We start from the raw sequence: 22,227 nt of genomic DNA, 5'->3' as shown, positions 1-22,227 counted from the left end.
GAGACACAAGCTTTCTTTAATAGATAAATGAGAGTTAGAGATTATTGCAAACATAAGGCTGTTTCATATTATGCATGCCACATTGAAAAGATATTTCTCTAAATATCTGATAGAGACAGAAAACTCAACTTGTGACTCATGAAAAATTTAATGAGCTACACAGAATGTTCTTGGAGAATTGCTTATTTTTGGAAGTGATAACAAAAAGTAATATGAATTATCATTTTAACTATTATTCTGCAAGCCATTAGGAGATTTCTCAAATAACTCCTATCCACATGCATACCATCATTTTTTTTAAAAAACAAATTTTATTGATTTTAAAAACAAACAAACAAAACAAAACATCATTAGACATTAAAAACATAAAACCTCTTTCCATTATAAATCTTTACAAGGCAGGTAACACATTATTTTATATCACATTCTTCTAATTTATCCCATTTCCATGTAGACACGTAAATTCCCTTTACCAAATTTCACATTATTTCTCTTTACTCTTATTCAATCACATTTCTTTTCTAATTTATCTGCTATTCAATCATCACATTTATATTTTCCTCTGGCTTGTTTACAGTTGTTCTCATCTGGCCTTCCTCCGAGATTTTATTAATTCTCAATTAAACACACACACATAAAGCACAAAAAACATAAAACTTCCTTTTAGAAAGTAACTTGGCCTCAGATTACCTCTTTGTGTATGGACTTCAATTAAATTCATGCTCTTCTTATATACCATTACCTATCTTGTTTACCATTCTATATCTTCTATATAATTCCTCCCCACTTATATATTTCATCATACTTTAAGACAATATTTTTATATCTTTTGTCCATTTTTCCATTTACATCTATCTCATTCCTAATATAAAAAAAGAATAATTTCTCCTGAAATCACTAATCAGAGTATGATGCCTTTCTATCATACCCCTAAATTGAAATTTGAAATAACACCTAAATCCCAATCTGATTCTGCTTAGTACATTCTACTATTTCAAAAACAAATACTACAATAATAAATCTATAGCAATCAACACATTAGCCCATTAAACTCTATAATTAAACTAATATTCTAAACATTTCCTTTAATATTTTATTAAAACTTAAAATCATTCATTATTAAACATTTTAACATTGTACCTTAATATTTTAATCTTTTATTAAATCTTATAAAATTCTAATTTTCTATTTTTAATACAAATACAACTGCTATAATACTATCATGTGTACTATGCAGAATCCCCCCCCCTTTTTTTTAAAAGAATCATTCATTACCCTTTGTCCCTAAAAAAGATTGTCTTTTTCCCATCTTGTTTTATACCTTTATAACTCCCCCCCACCTTTTCCCTTTCTTTCTTGGCCCTCCTAGACTTTTTACCCACTCCTCTCCAAACCTCTGCCTTCTTGGCTTCCCCTTTCTGTTGCATTCTTCTTTCCTTTTGCTTTCTGGCATTATATTGTTTTTGCATCTTATTTTTCTATTTCATAGATATTTTTTTATGTCTTAAGCCCTTCCTTTTCCCTCCTCTCTTTCTCCTTTCTTTCTTAATCACACTATTTAATTCATTAAAAATGGCTTCTCTTCCTCCGTTTCTTCCAGCTGTTGTTTAATTTGCTGACACATAGCAAGCGCCATATGTAGAAAACAAAGGGCTTCTCCCATAGCGTCCTTGCCTTCTTTCCTTATTTTTAGATATTGTTTTTTTAGTTCATCGAGAGGTAGAGCCATTATAAACTTTTTCTTCTTCTTTTTCTGTATCCTCTTCTTGTTATTAAGCCAATCAAATATTTCCAAACTTAAAATCCCAAAGTCCCAAAGTCATCAAACAGTCCAGGCAAAGCACAAACTTCTTCCTTTTACAGTTTCTCTTCCTGGGGTAAAGTCAATTAGGGGAAAAAAACCCAATCTGTATTTTAAATCTTTTTTTGCAGTTAGCTTCTAATCTCGTTATCTTCAAAGCATCTCCTCCAACAAAGTCTTGGAATAGTTTTTTGTTTTCCAAGCCTCTCCCTTCCCACTTGTAACAAAGGGCTTTAAATTTTTACCTTCTGTTAGAGAGCAGATTTTCCATGTCCATTTGTTAGTTCCATAAGGGAGGGAGAGTAACTTTACCTTTCAACATTTCCTTTGCCTCTGAGAACCTCCATTAGAAACATTGTAGCATCCAAAAAGAATAGTAATTTTCCAGGTATTAGATATGTCCTTAAAGTCCCGGTTCAGCCAAGAAAAACTTTCATTTTAAAACTTCCTTCTTCTTCCTCCTGCACATTCTTAATCCAGTTGCTGGCTTCTTCGTGGCGGACATTGAGACCGGCGCTCCACTGCCTTGAGAAAAGGGGGTTATTGCTGGCTGGGGAGGGGGTCTGCGATACCCCTCAACCCCTGTCCAGATCCCCCCTATCTTCAGCTACCCCACAGGGCAGCCTTATCCTCCAGATCCGTCAGGATTGGAGGCACCAAGACGGCTAACACAGCAGGGATTGCGGAGAAAGCGAATCCCTGCTGTCACCGAAGCCTGGCAAACTGGAAGGGCTTAATTTTCTTTCAAGATGTTCCGTATGGCTTAAAGTCTACTACTTGCAATGCTTTTATGAAATGACAATGCCCATTACAGCAATACCTGAGGGAAGATTTGAATGGCTTCTATTAAAACAATTGATCTACTACATGTCTTTAAAATATTTTCACACAATGAGAACATCTTCAAAATAATAGAATTGGAAGGGACTTTGGAGGTCTTCTAGTCCTATAAATTTTTTACTATATTCTTAAAAGAATTCCAGAAGAAAAATGTTCCTTGGTTATATTTAGAAAAAGAAGAATACTTTATTGGCCAAGTGTGATTGGACACACAAGGAATTTGTCTTGGTGTAAATACCCTCAGTATACATAAAAGAAAAGATACACTCGTTAAGAATCAAGAATCATAATGTACATCACTTAATGATAGTCATAGGATACAATCAGCAATCCAATCATTCTAGGAAACAGTCAATATAAATCGTAAGGATACAAATGACAAAGTCACAATCCTACAATCACAAGTGGGAGGGGATGGGTGATATGGAATCATGAGAAGATTAACAGTAATAGTAGTGCAGACTTTGTAATAGTTGAACAGGGTTAAGGGAATTATTTGTTTAGCAGAGTGATGGCTTTCGGGGAAAAACTGTTCTAGTGTCTAGTTGTTTTGGTGTGCAGTGCTCTATAGCGTCATTTTGAGGGAAGGAGTTGAAACAGTTTATGTCCGGGACATGAGGGGTCTGTAAATATTTTCACAGCCCTCTTTTTGACTTGTGCAGTATACAGGTCCTTGATTGAAGGCAGGTGGGTAGTAACTGCCATCCTAATTATCCTCTGAAGTCTATGTCTGTCCTGTTGCATTGCAGAACCAAACCAGACAGTTATAGAGGTGCAGATGATAGTCTCAATGATTCCTCTGTAGAACTGTATCAGCAGCTCCTTGGGCAGTTTGAGCTTTCTGAGTTGGTGCAGAAAGAACATTCTTTCTTGCACTTTTTTGATGACTTTTTTAAAAAAAAAATTCAAGACAAACATATACAGACAAACCATAAAAACATAAAATCATCTTCATTTTATATACATACAGTGTGTCAGTTGGTTACAAATCTTTTGTGCTATCCTTTCATAGTCATTACTCACGGTTTATATAAATTCTCACATTGTCAAACTAACATATGCTTATATATTTATCATTTATTAATCATTCATGACTAAACTATTTATTCCATCATTTGATACCTGATATTCTAGATTTTATTATGAAAATTATATTGTACTTTCATCCAATGGTTATATTTATCTATATTATACGTTATATCAATCTATTAACTTTCTATTACAAGATTTGCTAGTCAATTACATTACCATGTCTTTTTATCCAACCATTGATAAAACAAATCCCATATCATGTAAAATTGTTTATCTTTTTCTTCTCTAATTTCAAATGTCAATTTACTCATTTCAGCATAGTCCATAATTTTCTTAATAACTTCCTCCTGCATAGGTATTTTTTCATTTTTCAAATTCTTAGCAAATACAATACTAGCTGCTGTTAAAACATTCACAATCAAATATTTCAGTTCTTTATTGTACATTTCCAGTATAATTCCCAATAAAAATATCTCTGGCTTAAAGTCTATATGTTGTTTTATCATTTTTTCCAATCATGTGTGGATTTTAGTCCAATATATTTTAGCGTCAAAGCACATCCACTACATATGGTAATACGAACCAGGTATCTGATGACATTTCCAACATTTATCCAATTTGTTCTTAAACATTCTCGCAATTCTCGTCAGGGGTAAATGCCACCTGTAAAACATCTTATACAAATTTTCTTTATAAGCAGTTGCCATTGTCATTTTATAATTTTGAGAACATAATTTCTGCCATTTCTCTAAATCTATCCCATATCCAAAAATTTTCCCCCAAGCAATCATCGTCTCTTTAACTTATTCCTTCTCCAATTTAAATTCTAGTAGATATCCATAAAGTTTTTAATTACATGTTCATCAGCACCTATCAAAATTTTATTTAAGTCAGTCAACTTATCATAAATATGTAATATCTTTATCAAATCTAGATTGTATTTGCAAATATGAACACAAATTCATTTTTATACCTTGTTCTTCCAAATGCTTGCATAGATTTAAGTTCACCCTTTTCATTCAATATCTCACTATATCTAACTGTTTGTTCCTTTTTATATATTATTGGATAAGAAAAAGCTTCAATGGTCAATATCCATAATGGAATTTTTAAGTAATATTGCTTTTTTATCTTCTCCCAATTTAAAAACAATGCCTCTCGAATATAACGTCTTCTAAAATACTCCTGTGTTTTAGTTCCCTTATACCAGAGGAAAGCATGCCATCCCAACAGCAAGTCATGTCTTTCTAAAGTCAATAATCTACTGTTCCTTAATGTTATCTATTCCTTTACCTACAACCAGGTTTGTTGCCTGATAATACAATTCCCAGTTGGGCAAAGCAAATCCTCCTCTTATTCTTGCATTTTGTAACAGTTTAAGTTTTATTCTCACTTTCTTACCCTGCCAAATATATTTCAACACAATTTTATTCAAATCTTCAAATCTTCTTGACAAAGAATATGTTATTAAAACAAAGAGATGAATTGGCAGATTTATTGAAAATTCAAGTTACGAATAAGGTTAAATATCTGGGGATATATTTGACGTCAAGATGTACTACATTGAAAGAGAATAACTATATTAAACTTAAACAACAGATAGCATTTGATTTGAAAAAATGGGAAAATCTACAACTGTCATTGATAGGTAGAATCTCAACAATCAAGATGAATATTTTACCCAGAATTTTATATTTATTCCAAACCATACCAATTAGGCTTGGTAAAGATTACTTTGAAGAATTAAATAAAATTGTGTTGAAGTTTATATGGCAAGGTAAGAAAGCCAGAATAAAATTAAAACTTCTGCAAGATGCTAGAATTAGAGGAGGTTTTGGCCTTCCCGAATTGGGAGTTGTATTACCAAGCGGCAAATTTAATGTGGGTTAAGGATTGGATAACATTAAAAAGACTAGATTGTTGACACTAGAGGGGCATGATTTATTACTGGCATGGCATGCTTTTCTGTGGTATAAGGGAACTAAATCGCAGGGCTATTTTAGAAGGCATTATATAAGGGAGTCTTTATGGTTGAATTAGGAGAAAATTAAGAGAAAATGTTATTTGAAAATCCCAGTCTGGTTATCAACTATTGAAGCCTTTTCTTATCCTATAATATATGAGAAGGAAAAAACAGTTAGATATGGGGAAATATTGGATGAAAAGAGTGAACTTAAAACAATGCAAAAACTAGAAGAACAAGGCATAAAGATGAATTGGTTTTCATATGCGCAAATACATTCAAGGTATCTTATAGATTCTAAAGCGGAGGGATTTTATGATAAATTGACTGATTTAGACAGGATCTTGACAGGTACTGATGAAAAAATGATTAAAAATTATACACTTATTTGTTGGAAATTTTATTAGAGGAGGAACAAGTTAAAGAAATGATGATTGTTTGGGGGAAGAATTTTGGATATGGGATTGATTTGGAGAAATGGGAAAAATTGTGGTCTCAAAATTATAAAATGACAATGTCAACAGCTTATAAAGAAAACTTGTATAAGATGTTTTACAGGTGGCATTTTTCCCTGACAAGAATTGCAAGAATGTTTAAGAACAAATCTGAAAAATGTTGGAAATGTCATCAGATACCTGGCTCATACTACCATATATGGTGGACTTGTGAGGACGCTAGAAAATATTGGACTAAAATCCGCATATGGTTGGAAAAAATGACAAAGACACATATAGACTTGAAACCAGAGATTTTTTTTTATTGGGAATCTTACCTGATATATATAATAAAAAATTGAAGTATTTGATTGTAAATATATTAACAGCGGCTAGGATTGTATTTGCTAAGAACTGGAAGAGTGAGAAAACTCCATCAGAAGAAGAAATTATTAAGAAAATATTGGATTGTGCTGAAATGAGTAAATTGACATTTGAAATCAGAGAACAAGAAGATAAACAATTTTATGAAGTTTGGGATCTTTTTTATCAATGGTTAGATAATAAAACATAATGATAGAATATTCAATTTAGCATAAAAAAATTTTTTTTCTTGATATTATCTTTATAAAACATTATCAAGGTAGATTTGGTATGATCTTATGATTTATTGCAAAATAAATTAAGCAAATTATAGTTATCTCATTAAAATATGAATTAACAAAATTATAAATGATTTTTTTTAGTGATGATATTAGGTTATACAATTATTGATTGATAATATGAGCTATTATGTAATATAATTATACTAGTGACTAGGAAATGGATGCACAAAAAAAGTGGTAAACCAATCGATGCACTGTATGTAAATTTATGAAGAAGGATATTTTTATGTTTTATGTGTTATGTTTATGTTTATTTTGTTATGTATGCCTATGCTTGTTATTAAAAAATAAAAAAAAATTATTTAAAAAAAAAACTCTTTCCCTAATCAAACTGGAATTGTCTGGAACAAGTATAAAATTCTAGGCAATACATTCATCTTAATTGTAGATATTCTCCCAATCAACGAAAATTGTAAATTTTCCTATTTTGTCAAGTCTGTTGCAATCTGTTGTTTGAGTTTAAAGTAATTGTCCTCCTTCAATGTACTACATCTTGGTGTAATATATATCCCTAAGTACTTAACCTTATTTGTGTCCTGTATTTCTAAAACTTCCTCCGATTCTTTCTTTCAACTTGCTAACATGTTCTTTGTTAATATCTTTGTTTTATCTTTATTTATTTTCAAACCTGCTACTTTTCCATACATTTCCTAACATTTTTGATGTTAGGTGTCCATTTTAGGTCATGTGATATAGTAGAACCTAGAAATGTGAAGGTCTCTACTGTTGATACTGTGTTATCTAGTATTGTAAGAGGTGGTAGTATGGGAGGGTTTATTCTAAAGTCTATCATCATTTTTATGGTTTTGAGTGTGTTCAGTTCCAGATTATTCCAATTACACCATGAGGTGTATAACCTCCTGTCTGTATGCAGATTCATCGTTCTCTCGAATGAGACCAATCACTGTTGTGTCATCAGCAAACGTCAGTTTGGATCATTTGAGATGCAGTCATTGGTATATAGGGAGAAGAGAAATGGAGAAAGTGCACAGCCTTGCGGGGGGGCTGTGATGATTGTACAGGTATCAGATGTGATTATATGATAACAAGATAGGACAATTAAATTTAATCTAAAGATTCAATAGAGAACTATTGTATTTTCTTTTAGTTCACATATGGTTTATTAGTCCAAGAGGAATTTCAGACCAGTAAGCTGTCTTCACTTTATTTCATGGTCCCCAAAGAGCACATCAGTACATTGGATTGTCAAACTGCTTCATCATTTCAGGTGGACGTGGATTGGGATATTTTCTGTTGGTAACAACAATGGAGACAAATTCTTACGCAAAATGCAGCCCTTACTATCACAGAATGAAATCTGCTCAACCTTTATAGAAAGGCTTGATGACCAAATCCACTTGGAAGACTTCTCAGAACTTTATCAAACAATCTCCATCATTTCTATTAATACGATGAATAGTGAAGCCAATGCATTTCTTGTCTATGAAGAAGTCTGGATAATTATGTGGCTGAGAGTTTTCACATTTATGGTAGACCCTGAAAGCAGGCAAACTGCATTATTTAGAAATGTGTGGATCATGACTGCATAGATTTATTTTGTATTAGCAGGCATTCAAATCAAGTGGGATCTGAAGATGTACAATGGGGCTATTTCCTTCACTATTAATTCAACAGCAGTTGCAGGTTTCAAGGAATTTCTTCAGACCATAAATCCTCTTTCAGACTACAGAGATGGATTTCGGCAGAACGTTTGGGAACAGTCATTTGATTGTTCATTTCCAGAATCAGAATTACAAGGAATGGACAGTAGGCAGTGCACTGGGGAGATGAAGTTGTTGGATCTTCCTGCACCTCTATTTGAAATGGAAATGACTGGATGAACCTATAGTGTCTACAATGCTGTTCATGCTGTGGCTCATGCTTTGCAGGCTCTACACATGTTGGGGTTCAATAGGATGAAAACTGTGATGGATAAAAAAAACTGATCTTCCAAATCTACAAGCTTGGCAGTATTCCCTTTGCATTTGACACTTCTTTTAATTTCATTGAGCAGTTTGATGTAGAAATATGTTTTGAGCCCATTTTGGAAAGTCTTAATATTTTCTGCATGTAGAATCCACTTATATATGAAAAAAAAAGAAATAAGAAATAATTTCTTGACACAACAATGAATTAATGCAAAAACTTGCCTGCAGAAATCCTGGGTGCTACATAACTGTAGAATTTTATGAAGTGATTGGAGAGTCATTTGTCTAAATTGTTGTAGGGTCCTCTCCTTGACCAGGCTGGTGTACTTGAAGACCTCCAAGGTCCCTTCCAACTCTGTTATGTTGTGATATATAAAACAGATGCAGAAAAACTGGATTGTGTTGTTATTTTGTGATTTAGGTATTCCGCTACCGTGATCATCCAGAAATTGCTATAAAAATCATGGTTTAGATGTCAGTTATTTTATAAATCACTACAGATCTCATAATAAGAGTTAGCTAAAATGATCATTTATATTACTTTTTACTATCTCTTCCAAAAATTCTCTAAGTTCTTTTCTGTGGCTCTTGAACTTTTCATGAGTGACAAGCTGAGCTTTCTGACCTTATCAGAGATTTAGAGGAATGAAATAATGGTCCTTCTTAGATGAGGCTTGCATAGTTTGAAACCACTCTACATTTGCAATAGTCTCTGCTTCTCATTTATGGTTAAGTCTCAGATTCTAAAATATGGCTATATTAAATTAATCAGACTCACAAGTAGCTTTGTACTAATGAGGGAAGATTAAATATGATCTTTCTTGAATTAGTTGTTTAAGTAATGAACTTAAAACAAAATTGAAGGACCTTACATAAGTCCAAAAGATTATTTTCATTGTGCTTAAGTTCATTCCTACCTTTTCTTAAAATAATATCAAAGAAACATTGGAGTGGATATATACATTTCCATGCAATATTGATTATCAAATTTCTAAGTGTAGATATTTAATAGTAGTTATTGGAATATGAAAAATTATATTGCTTTTGTTAGGAATAACATAGGTTACCTAACATAGTTTGGGTAAAATAATATATATAAACTATGATCGTAAGTTTAAGTGTGTGTCACTTTAAACTGCAAAGCATGTAATTTTGGGTGCATTGTGAAACCGCCATAAGAGGGAGCTGACGATTTCTGACGATTCCTGGATTGCATGAATTGATGGTTTGTTAACTGCGTGTTTCCCTACTGCTGAGTTGCTGGACGCTGGAGGAAGAAAGGAGATGTGACTTCTTCATATCTCTACTGCGAGGAGATATATTATTGGACTGGTATTTGTAAGTTTACTGACCTCTTTTTCAACACTGGAATTTTCAACTGAATAATCCCCAGACCGACTGAATTAGTGAATGATATATGGACTGTTTGACTATGCTATAACTCTTACGGGAATAAACTATTTAACTAGCACAGTGTATCTGTTTTACTGAGTGTAAGCTACAAAAACGTTTATCTCACATATTTTGCTTGCCTGCCTAACTGCCGTGCAGATTCTGCTAGGGTGTATCCCTAACACTGGTTATGGGCCCAGCTGCACAGTCAGACTAACTAGGATATAAGAGGCTTATATAAAATGATAGTTACTGTAATTACACAATACTGTAAACAGACAGCTGTGTTTTATTAATTATAGTTTAATATCCAGAGAAAGATGGCACAAGTCAATTTACAAAGTTTGTCTCTAATATCCAAACTGGATGGAACAAACTATGTTTCATGGTCTATGAAATGCAGCCTACTTCTACACAGAGAAGGTTTGTGGAGTATAACTCAAAATCCACCAGAGGTAGATGATGAGGATGATGCCCAGAAAATAAAAGAATATAAACTGAAGAATGAGCAAGCTCTCTTTATAATAGGACCTACACTCTGTAACCAGCAGCTTGTCCATATTCGTGGAGAAGATACAACTGCGAAATGTTGGGAGAATTTAAAGAAGATTTATGTTCGAGACAGTGTAGGAGCACATATAAATCTTACACAGAAGCTGTTCAGAACACATCTTCAAAAGAATGGAGACATGTTGACTCATATAAACACTATGAAGAGGTTTTTTCAGGAACTGCATGAAAAAGAACTTATCTTCACTGAACTACATCAAGTTTATATAATTTTGTCTTCGTTAGATAAGAGCTATGACAACTATGTAACTTTGCTGGAAGTACTGCCAAAAGATAACCTCACATTAACTGACATTACTGGCAGATTAATTGAAGAAGCCAGGAGAAGGCTTGAAAGGGATCAACTGAGAAGGGAACAACCACAAGAAGAGAAATTATCTTCGACAGCCTACACAATCAGAAAATGTTTTAATTGTGGAGGAAAAGGACATTTGGCTTGATTCTGCAAGAAAGAAAAATGCCACAATGCCAGCCAGAATGCAAAAAGGCATCAAAAGGATGAAAAATGCTTAGAGTTAGCCATGTATAGCAACGAAACTGTGAACAATAATTTATGGGTTGTAGATAGTGGAGCATCACACTGCATAACGAAAGATAAGAAAAGATTTATTAAGATGTCCACGAGTTCACAGCAGATATCGTTAACTAATAGCTGGAAAATGAAAGCAAAAGGTGAAGGTATTGCACAATGTTCTTGCATAAAAGAAAATGTAAAAATGTTATATGTACCACAACTTAAATTTAATTTGCTTTTGGTTAGAGTTTTGATTAAACTAGGTTATGTAGTTACCTTTAGGGGAGAAAACTGCATAATAGAAAAGGAAGATAAAAAAGTGACTGCAACTTTAAAAGGTGACTTGTATGTGTTAAATGATCATCAATTGGAGGTGGCTAACACAGTGTATAATAACGTTAAACCTCATGATGAATGCATACATTTGTTACACAGACGTTTAGGGCATATAAATTTTAAAATGCTCAAGCAAACGGTTGAACTGTCTAAGGGTATAAAACTGAAGCCTTGCAGTAAGTATTTGCACTGCAATGTTTGCAGTTAAGAAAAAAGCAATGTAATACCAGAAAATAGAATTAATGGATTTAAGACTAAAGAGCCTCTAGAGGTCGTATTTGCTGATATCATAGGTCCTAAAAAACCAAGTGTGGGAGGTGCTCATTATATATTGAGTATAATGGATCATTATTCTAGATATGGTTTCTGTTATTTAATGAAGAGTAAAATGGAAACGTATCAGAATTTCTTTAATTGGTTGAAGTTTGCAGAAAGAAAAACTAAAAGGAAACTAGTAACTCTTGTAACAGATAATGGTACAGAATTTATAAATAATAAATTCCAAAGTAGACTAAAGATGGCAGGTGTTGAACATAAAAAGTCTGCACCATATAGGCCACAACATAATTCCTTTATAGAAAGACGAGGCCAAACAATACAAGCAATGGCTCGTACTATGTTGTCAGATTCAGGATTACCTGAAACTTTGTGGGGAGAAGCAATAATGTGTGGTAATCATATATTGAATAATGTTGTTAACTCAACAACAGGTGAATTACCATTCACATGATGGCATGGTAGAAAACCTGGCCTAAGCTACATGCACACATTTGGAGCACCAGCATGGGTGTATATTCCTACACAACTGAGACATAAGGGGCAGCATAGGGCTAAAAGGTTATTCTTTGTAGGTTATGAATCTAATCACAAATCATACAGATTCTGGGGGAAAGGTACAACTAGAGTTTACTGTAGTGCTAGTGCACAATTCCTTGAACATGTAGGATGGGAAAAACTGGAGCAAGATTCAAGTAAGAATGTAATCATAGAAACCTAAAAAAGACCAAAACAACATATCAGTAATAAGAAGAGTCCAATTAAAGAGGAAGTACAGGAAGAGCACATAGGACAAGAACAGGAAGAAATACGTGAACAGGAAGAAATAGATAACCAGGAACAGGTAGTACATGAAAGTCCACCTGTAAGCCCTGTAATACCTAGACATTCAACACGTGAAACCAGACCACCTGATAGGTACCAAGCAAGTGTAGTTTGCCAAGTTAATAAAGTTCCAACTACTGTGGAAGAACTTAGAATGTATCCTGCAAAGGATCAAGAGAATTGGCATAGAGCGATGGAGAACTAAATTCATTGAAAAAAATGGGAGTTTATGAAAATTTTAAATTACCTCTAGGTGAAAAGTCCATTGGCTGTAAATGGATATTTAAATTAAAAACAGGTAAAAATGGGACTGTTACCCAAGTCCAGTGTCGAAAAAGAGGTCAGTAAACTTACAAATATCAGTCCAGTAATATATCTCCTCGCAGCAGAGATATGAAGAAGTCAAACCTCCTTTCTTCCTTCGACGTTCAAAGACTCAGCAGCAGGGAACACGCAGTTAGCAAACCATTAATCCAGCAATCCAGCAGGTTCTCTTGCTCCCTCTTATGGCATTTTCACAACCGCACCCAAAATTACATGCTTTGCAGTTTAAAGTGACACACACTTAAACTTACTAACATAGTTTATATATATTATTTTACCCAAATTACGTTAGATAACCTTGTTATTCCTAACAATAACATCTGCTGTAAGTCCTTTTTCCTACAACCATACATTCTAGATATTCATACTAATATTTGGAGCCAGGATATCCTTTCTCTTCTTAATGTCGATTGATTCTTGATGATGGCTCTTCCTCTTAAATGTCTCTGTTATACGCTGGTTTGGGTGGAACAATGACCATTATCAAAGGAAAAATTTGCTGCTTTACCACAATTGGTTCAAGAACGATTAGCTGTTGGTCATATAGAACCTTCTACTAGTCTTGGAATACTCCTGTTTTTGTTATAAAAAAGAAAAATGGGAAATGGCATTTCCTTCTTGATTTAAGAGAAGTTTTTAATAATAGCATGCCTACAAAACAATATCATTGGCGAGTGTTGCTTCAGGGAATGCTTAATTCCCCTACACTTTGTCAATATTTCATGGATAATGCTCTTCAACCCTTTAGGAATAAATTTCCTTACTATTTAGTCTATCATTATATGGATGATATATTGCTAGCAGCCCCAGATTTTGATGAATCTAAATTGTTAAAAGAGTTAATGGATATTGTGGCACAACAGGGATTGTATATAGCCTCAGACAAAATTCAAAAGATAGAACCTTATACCTACTTAGGACATAGAATGTTGCATGATTGTTCCATTCCAATTCTTCCTGAATTACAAGTACAGAAATCATATACCTTAGTACAATGGCAAAAATTACTTGGCATTATTAATTGGGCAAGCCCATTCTTCTACATTAAAACTGGTGACATGTTGCCCTTATTTCAGTCTTTGAAGGGAGCACAATCACCAGGAGATCTAGTTGTATTAACTGATCTTCAAAGAACATGCCTTCAAGAAATATTGAATAAGTTTAAGCATCGATATGTGGACAGGATAACATCCTTAACAATAGGACTTTGTTTAGCTATTCTTCCCACTGCACCCTTGCCCACAGGATGTCTTTATTCTAATGCCTCCCCACAGGCAGTCAACATTCATGAATGGATTAATTTGTCAGCTACTCCCCCTAGAAACATTTATCCTTATCAATTAGCATTAGAGGATTTGATTATTAAAGATTGTAAACGAGCCTTACATCTTACAGGACAGGATCTCATTAGCATAGCTTTCACTCGTACAAAAGTTGAACATGAGGATTCGATGATGATTTCAGAATCATATCAGATAGCCTTTTCTCAATATGTGGGAAACTTATTGTATTCTTTACCCAAGGATCCTAGAATAGTGGTTACTACTATTTTAAATCTGGCCTTTTCCTCCATTTTTTTGCGAAATCCTATTTCTAAAGCTCTTACAGTTTTTACTAATGGCTCACCTACAAGGGGTGTGGTTGTCTGGCAGATTCAACAATAATGGTATTCTAAATTTACTGCCACACAGACTTCAGCTCAACGTGCTGAGTTGGCTGCTGTGATTTTAGCTTTACAATTGTTCAATGACCAACCTATTAACTTGATTGTTGATACTCAATATGTGTATTTAGCTATGCAATCTCTTCCCTTTCCTTCTTGTGCTCTCTCTTTGATAAGAATTTGTTATCCTTGTTTTTATCTTTAAAGAATAGTTTGGAAACTCGCTTGTATTCTTTTTATGTAGAACACGTTTGAAGTCATACTCCCTTTACTAATGCCTTGACTGAAGGAAATCGAAAGGTAGATGAATCCTTAAAGGATGTTGCATCTTTGTTTGTTGATCCTGTTGATAGCCATTCTTATTTTCATCAAAATGCCAAATCACTTGCAAAGCAATTTAAAATTTCATTATCTCAAGCCCGGGATATTGTCCATGCTTGTCCAGCTTGTCAGCAACTGGCAGGTCCCTTTCCAGTGGGTGTCAACCCATGAGGAACCCAAGCTAATCAAATTTGGCAAATGGATGTAACTCAATTTTCAACCGTTAAGCCATACTGTTATCTTCATACGTTTATTGAACTCATTCACATTTCCTTTGGATTACTATTTCAAAACAGGAACGTACTTCAGATGTTATTTCTCATTGCCTATCCTCTTTTGCTGTAATGGGTCGGCCTTCTCAGTTGAAAACTGATAATGGCCCAGTTTATATTAGTAAGGAATTTCAAACCTTTTGTCAGAAATGAAATATTATGTTATGTCCCTGGAACTTACCAAAGTCCCCACCCAGGTCCGTTCATGCTGCGGGGGCGTTTGCTTCCCCTCATTGGCTGGCCTCCCTCGACAGCCAGCTATAAAGCCAGCTGCAGGGTCCGGCCAGCCGCTGTTCGTTGTGAGCCTGCTCCAGGCAAGGCTAACACGTTCAGTCCTTTATTGCTCCAATAAAGTCTTGTTGCATTCCATGCCCTGGTCTAGCCTCTCATTGCTCAACTACAACACTGGCGACGAGGATGGGATGGCTACCAGAGGCAACCCGCAACAGCTGAAATCACTAAAATCGCTGAACCGCAGCCGCGCCGCCGGAGAGCTCGGTCAGCAAGAGCGAAAGTAATAAGCGTCTGTAGCCGCTTGGTTAGCAAGCTACAGGGGAAAGTGGAGCGCTGCGAGCCGCAGCCGCTCAACACGAAAGAGCGCGAAATTCAAACGGCTGTCGTTTGAATTTCTTGACGGAATACAGCACGGTACTGTTATTCCGAGTCACTGACGCCTACGCAGGCACGAATTTTAAAGCGCTATCAGAGGCAGCTAGCCATTACCACCTACGCTCCCCAGGAGCGCGAAATTCAAAGTGCTGCCAACAGCCGTTGCAGCCTTACCACATTGTTAGCCCAGAGAGAGAGAGCAGAGAAGTTCTGTGGAGCCTCTCCAGAGCTGTAATCACTAACCTAACAAGAGCACAAAGTGCCATTTTGTTGTTCCAGAGAGATTTCACAGCAGCCTAACCAGCAGAAGTCCTCATCATGAACTCCAACCGAGCTTTCCCACCGTTCAAGCTGGATGAAGAAAAATGGGAGTCATACAAAAATCGTTTTAATCACTATATCGATGCCATTGGTCTGGCTGATGCTGGGGAGCACAGAAAAAAGTCATTCTTCCTCAGTTATTGCGGAGCCATCGTTTTTGATGCCGCCACAGCACTCGTTGCACCACGTGAGTTAAAGAATGTCCCCTGGGCAGAATTGCTAGAGATCCTCACCAATCATTACTCCCCCAGGCCCTCACAAATCGCGAGGCGTTTCACCTTCCGGATGAGGAAGCAAGCGGAAAAGGAAACCGTCAACCAGTATATGGCCGCCTTGAGGACTGCAGCCCTTCATTGCGGGTTCGGGAACTATCTAGATGACATGCTCCTCAACCAGCTCGTCTGCGGGGTCAAAGACCTTCACCTCCAAAGGCGACTACTCGCCAAGAAGGACCTCAACCTCTCCCAGGCCGTCGAGGAAGCCTTGGCAGCAGAACTGGCAACACAGTCAGCCACCGAAATTCAAGGTCCCGTTCCCAAACAAGGCTGTGCCACCGTTCATTCAGAAGAGGTAGTCAACGAAGATGATCCCAACGATCAAACAGACATCCACCGTCTCGCTCATGCCAAACAACCACAGGCAGGAACCAGGCAAGAAAGCATCAGCACACCCAAACACATCACCCTGTGCCTATCCTGTGGCGGACCTCACTCGAGTGCTTCATGCAAATTCAAGGGTGCCATCTGCAACAATTGCCACAAAAAAGGCCACATCGCCAGAGTCTGCCAGGCCGGGCACAACTCAGCACAAAAGGTTCCTCCCTTTTCCCATTCTGGGCCACAAAGGCAAGTACTAAATTGTCACACTTGCTACCATGCTAACCACACCTGTCACTCTATTAGTAAAATAACACTCTCCATTTTATTAGAAGGTAAACCTTGTCGTATGGAGGTTGACACGGGGTCAGCGCTCTCAATCATCTCTTGGAGCACCTTCAAGAAAATCCAGCCCAGACTATCCAGCAACCAGCTCCAGAAGTGCCAGATCACCTTGAGGGATTATCAGGGAAAGGACATTCCAGTACTCGGCAAAGGCAAGTTCCTTGTTAATTTTAAAGCTTTCAAAGGCCACCTGCCTCTAGTGGTAGTTAACGGCAACCTCCCTAGTCTTCTGGGGCTTGATTGGTTCCCCTACCTCGGCCTAGGGTTAACAGGAGTCCATGCTGTCTCAGCTTCTGACACTGACTCCTTATTCACTGACTACTCAGACGTATTCAGCGATGAGTTAGGGTGTTATAATGGTACCCCCATCTCATTTACGGTTGACCCCCAAGCGGTCCCAGTACGGCTGAAACCTCATAGAGTCCCATTCGCCATTCGGCCTAAACTGGACGCAGAGCTGGATAAATTATTAAAGCAAGGGGTCATTGAGCCGACAGACTTCGCCAAATGGGAGACGCCAATTGTCACACCCCTTAAAAAAGATGGCAGCCTGAGAATTTGTTCGGATTACAAACAACAATTAACCACTTTCTACAAGTTAGCGCGTACCCAGTCCCGGTCATTCAACATTTATTGCATACATTTGAGCCTGGCAACATTTTTGCCAAATTGGACATGTCACAAGCGTATCAACAGTTCCCTGTTGACAACCAAACAGCCGAACTGCAGACCATTGTGACCCACAGGGGTGCCTTCCGGTGCAGGCGTCTCCAGTTTGGCGTAAGTGTGGCCCCGGGCATTTTCCAATCCCTCATGGAGCGCATACTTCAGGGCCTCCCTGGCATAGTGCCCTACTTCAACGACATATTGGTCTCGGCCAGGGACAGGCCCCAGCTCTTCCAGAGAGTCAGAGCAGTGTTAGACAGGTTCAGACAGCATGGCCTCAAATTAAAACGGGAGAAATGTGCCATTGCCACTAAACAGGTGGACTTTCTGGGCTATAGAATTGACGCCTCAGGCATTCACCCCCTAGAATCCAAGGTCAAGGCAATCCATGAGGCACCCACACCAACCACTAAAGCCGAGCTGCAAGCCTTTTTGGGATTATTGAACTTTTATGCATCATTTCTACCTCACAAAGCATCAGTAGCAGAGCCCTTACACAGGCTCTTAGATAAAAAATCACCTTGGCACTGGGGACACAAGGAAGACACCGCTTTTCGCGCAGTCAAATCACTGCTCACATCAGACGCGGTCCTTATTCAATTTGACCCACACCTCCCATTGGTACTGGCCACAGATGCATCCCCTTTTGGGATTGGAGCCGTACTAAGCCATAGACTACCCAACGGCTCCGAGGCACCAATCGCTTTCTTTTCCAGAACGCTCTCAGCAACAGAGCGTAACTATAGTCAAATCGACAAGGAGGCTTTAGCCGCAGTGGCCGCTGTTAAGAAATTTCATGAATTCCTTTTTGGCCACAACTTCGAACTAATCACGGATCACAAGCCTCTCCTGGGTCTCCTATCTGGAGACAAGCAGACTCCACAAGTGTTGTCTCCCAGAATGACGAGGTGGACCTTGTTCCTGGCGGCCTATTCGTACAAGCTCATCCACCACCCAGGAAAAACATTAAGCCACGCAGACGCCCTCAGCCGCTGCCCCCTGCCAGCTCCAGCTGAAGACCCGGCCCCGGTCCATGCCATCTTCGATGTCACCGAGCTTGACCTCCCTGTCACCGCCCTCGACATCACCACCAAATCCAAGACGGACAAAACTATCGCCCAGGTACTGGACTGGGTGAGGAGCGGGTGGCCGGGCTCTAACCTCGCAGCCGAATTCACACCTTTTAAGACCCGTCAACAGGAACTATCTAGCTTACAGGGCTGCCTGTTGTGGGGCACCCGGGTTGTCATTCTGGCCTCACTTCGCACACCAGTCTTAGAGGCACTACACGAGGGCCACCCGGGCATCGTCCGGATGAAGGCGTTGGCTCGGAGTTACGTCTGGTGGCCTGGCTTGGACGATGACATCGTCAAGTGGGTAAGCTCATGCCAACCCTGTCAGGAATCCAGACCATCCCCTCCAGTCACCACCCCCACAAAGTACGAGAGCGCCAACGCGCCTTGGTCAAGGCTACACATTGACTTAGCGGGTCCTATACACGGCAAAACCTTCTTGGTGGTCGTAGATTCATACTCTAAGTGGATCGATGTGGCCCAACTATCCACGACCACCACACAAGCGGTTACCAAGGCTCTGACCCACCTATTCGTAACACACGGGCTACCTGATACTGTAGTTTCAGATAATGGCCCCCAGTTTGCCTCAACAGAATTTAGTCGTTTCGCCACCAATCTTGGCATCCGACACATCTTCACGGCCCCCTTTCATCCTGCCAGCAACGGACTGGCAGAGAGAGCCGTTAGATCCACAAAAGAAGCATTAGCCAGATTCAGCAAGGAAGATTGGCATCACAGACTCTCCCGCTTCTTGCTAAGCCAACACTCAACCCCTTGCATGGTCACCAACAAATCCCCAGCTGAACTTCTGATGGGTAGACGCCTAAGAACTGTATTGGATAGGCTCCACCCTCACTATTGCCCTGACACCCCTCTCGCTTCAATGACGGGGGTCAGAGATTTTGTCTTGCAGGAACATGTCTTTGCAAGAAACTATGCCGGAGACCCGCTTTGGATTCCTGGAGTGATAGTAGCCATCACCGGTCCCAGATCGTACCGCGTCCAGCTGGAAGACGGCCGCATCTGGAGGAGACACCTGGACCAGCTAAGGAAGCGACAGGGCACCTTCGCCAGTGCCGGATCGTGGGCTCAGGTCGACCCCCAGGTGCCACACCAAACGCTCATCGAAGACCATGCCAGGATTCCTTCGCCACCACCAACCGGACCAAGGGAGCAGGCAGTAGACCAGGACTGCCCGATGGGTCCTCCACTTGAACCAGCAGACGGGGCCACGACATCACCGACCAGAAGCACCGTACCAGTACCAGCGCAAACCGCAGAGCGAGGCTGCACCCCATCACCAACCCTACCGGTTTCCTTGAACACTGAGACACTTGGTAACTCACCAGAGTTACGACGCTCGGGGCGCCAGCACAGACCGCCCGCTTATTTAAATGACTATGTGTGTTCGCATCTGGGGGGAAGGGGTGTTATGTCCCTGGAACTTACCAAAGTCCCCACCCAGGTCCGTTCATGCTGCGGGGGCGTTTGCTGCCCCTCATTGGCTGGCCTCCCTCGACAGCCGGCTATAAAAGCCAGCTGCAGGGTCCGGCCAGCCGCTGTTCGTTGTGAGCCTGCTCCAGGCAAGGCTAACATGTTCAGTCCTTTATTGCTCCAATAAAGTCTTGTTGCATTCCATGCCCTGGTCTAGCCTCTAATTGCTCAACTACAACATATTACTTTAGTGCACGGAATTCCTTACAACTCTCAGGGTCAAGCTATAGTTGAGCGAGCTCATCATACCTTTAAGGCTTTGCTTCAAAAACAATTACAAACTGAGTCTGGCCCTTACCATCTGCAAAAGATTCAAAATCATTGCTGTAGCATTATATACTTGGAATTATTTAATCTTTTTAGATTCTTTTGCAGACTCACCTGTTAATTTGCATTTTCGAACTACTGAATCTTTAGCAAGGCCTTTGGTAAAGTATCGCCAAGCTCCAGATCCAACCTGGAAAGGCCCTACACTACTGATCACCTGGGGTTGTGGTTGTGGTTATGCTGCCATGGAAGAGTGGCTAACCAATTGGTTCCCCGATTGGTCTTGGCTCAGACAGTTTTTCTTTTATGTTATAATTATTATTATTGTACTAATTGTAACCTGTTGTTTTATTCAATGTATTCCAAATTTATTTGCATTGTTTTATCCTACTTCCCCCTTTCTTACTCTGTTACAATTGCAATACATTCATAAATCTTTGAATCCTCCATTTAAAATAAAAAACGAGGATATGTAGAGTTGTAATTGCAGTAATGTCATTATCTTGATGGCAAACCTCAGGTAATGAAGGTTCCAAAGCAAGTACAACTCAGGCAAACAAAGTCACTAATGTAAAGGAGGATTAGAGAGGGGAAGTAAATATGTGTTAGACTTTAACTAAAGATAATTAATTGTGTTAATTACTATGTTAAACAGTAACAAAAGTTAAGCAATAACCAAAGTTAACCAATGTTGGAGGATTACTAAAAATGTGTATAAATGCAAGACTAGACTCCAATAAAGTTCATCATGATTCATTTGGTCATGATCAAACACCTCGACTGCCTCATCATTACAACAACTGGACAACTGTTTGTCTGAAATGGTATAGGCTTTCCTGCCTGAGCAGGGGGTTGGACTAGAAGACCTCCAAGGTCCCTTCCAACTCTGTTATTCTGTAGAAATAATAAAGGTGGAATATACTGTAAAAATTAAATTAAAATAATAAAATAAAAATTAAGTAAAATAAAGATAAAGTAAAGTAAAAGAAATCTGATGTGGCTAGGGAGAAGATTAGAAGACGAAATGTGCAATGACTTGATATAAATTCAGTTCAATTTGTAACTGCATATTGGAGTGAACATTTCCATGCCATCAATAATAGGTTTATTGTTATTCTTTATTTAAATTCCCATAAATTCTTTGGAGTGGATTCAGCCAGCTGGATCAATTTGGTAGAAATTTTTTTTTAACCTCTTTTTGACTTTATATACAAAGAACCACTGGGAATTCTAGGTTCAATGGATTACCTTTATTAAATTGGACCTTCCTTCCTTCCTTCCTTCCTTCCTTCCTTCCTTCCTTCCTTCCTTCCTTCCTTCCTTCCTTCCTTTTTCCCTGATATCTAACAACTCACTACCCAGCCCTAATACATGTATTAACAAAATTTTTGGTTTCACAGCCTTCTTAATAGCCCCTGAGGGAATTTTCAGTACTCACTATCTATAAGCATAATTTGCTTGGAAGTTGACCTTTTGAGTCCACAATGGAAGTCTGGAAAAAGAGCAAATATCACAGAAGATGGCTTCCTTCCCCTATTGGAATTCCTCTCTAGATTTGGCTGTTTCATTGGGACTTAGCTACTCAGAAAATTAGCCTAGTATAGGGAAGCTAATGAAAAGTTGTTCTTCCTGGCCTTTTGCTCCCTTGCATATGACAATTGATTGGCTTTCTCATACATTCCAGAATTAACTACATA

The sequence above is a fragment of the Pseudonaja textilis genome, chromosome Z (assembly GCF_049901715.1).
Source record: "Pseudonaja textilis isolate UNSWEBS1 chromosome Z, rPseTex1.2, whole genome shotgun sequence".
Classification (NCBI taxonomy): Eukaryota; Metazoa; Chordata; class Lepidosauria; order Squamata; family Elapidae; genus Pseudonaja; species Pseudonaja textilis.
The sequence above is the reverse complement of the archived record's forward strand: the minus strand, read 5'-3'. Positions refer to the sequence as shown.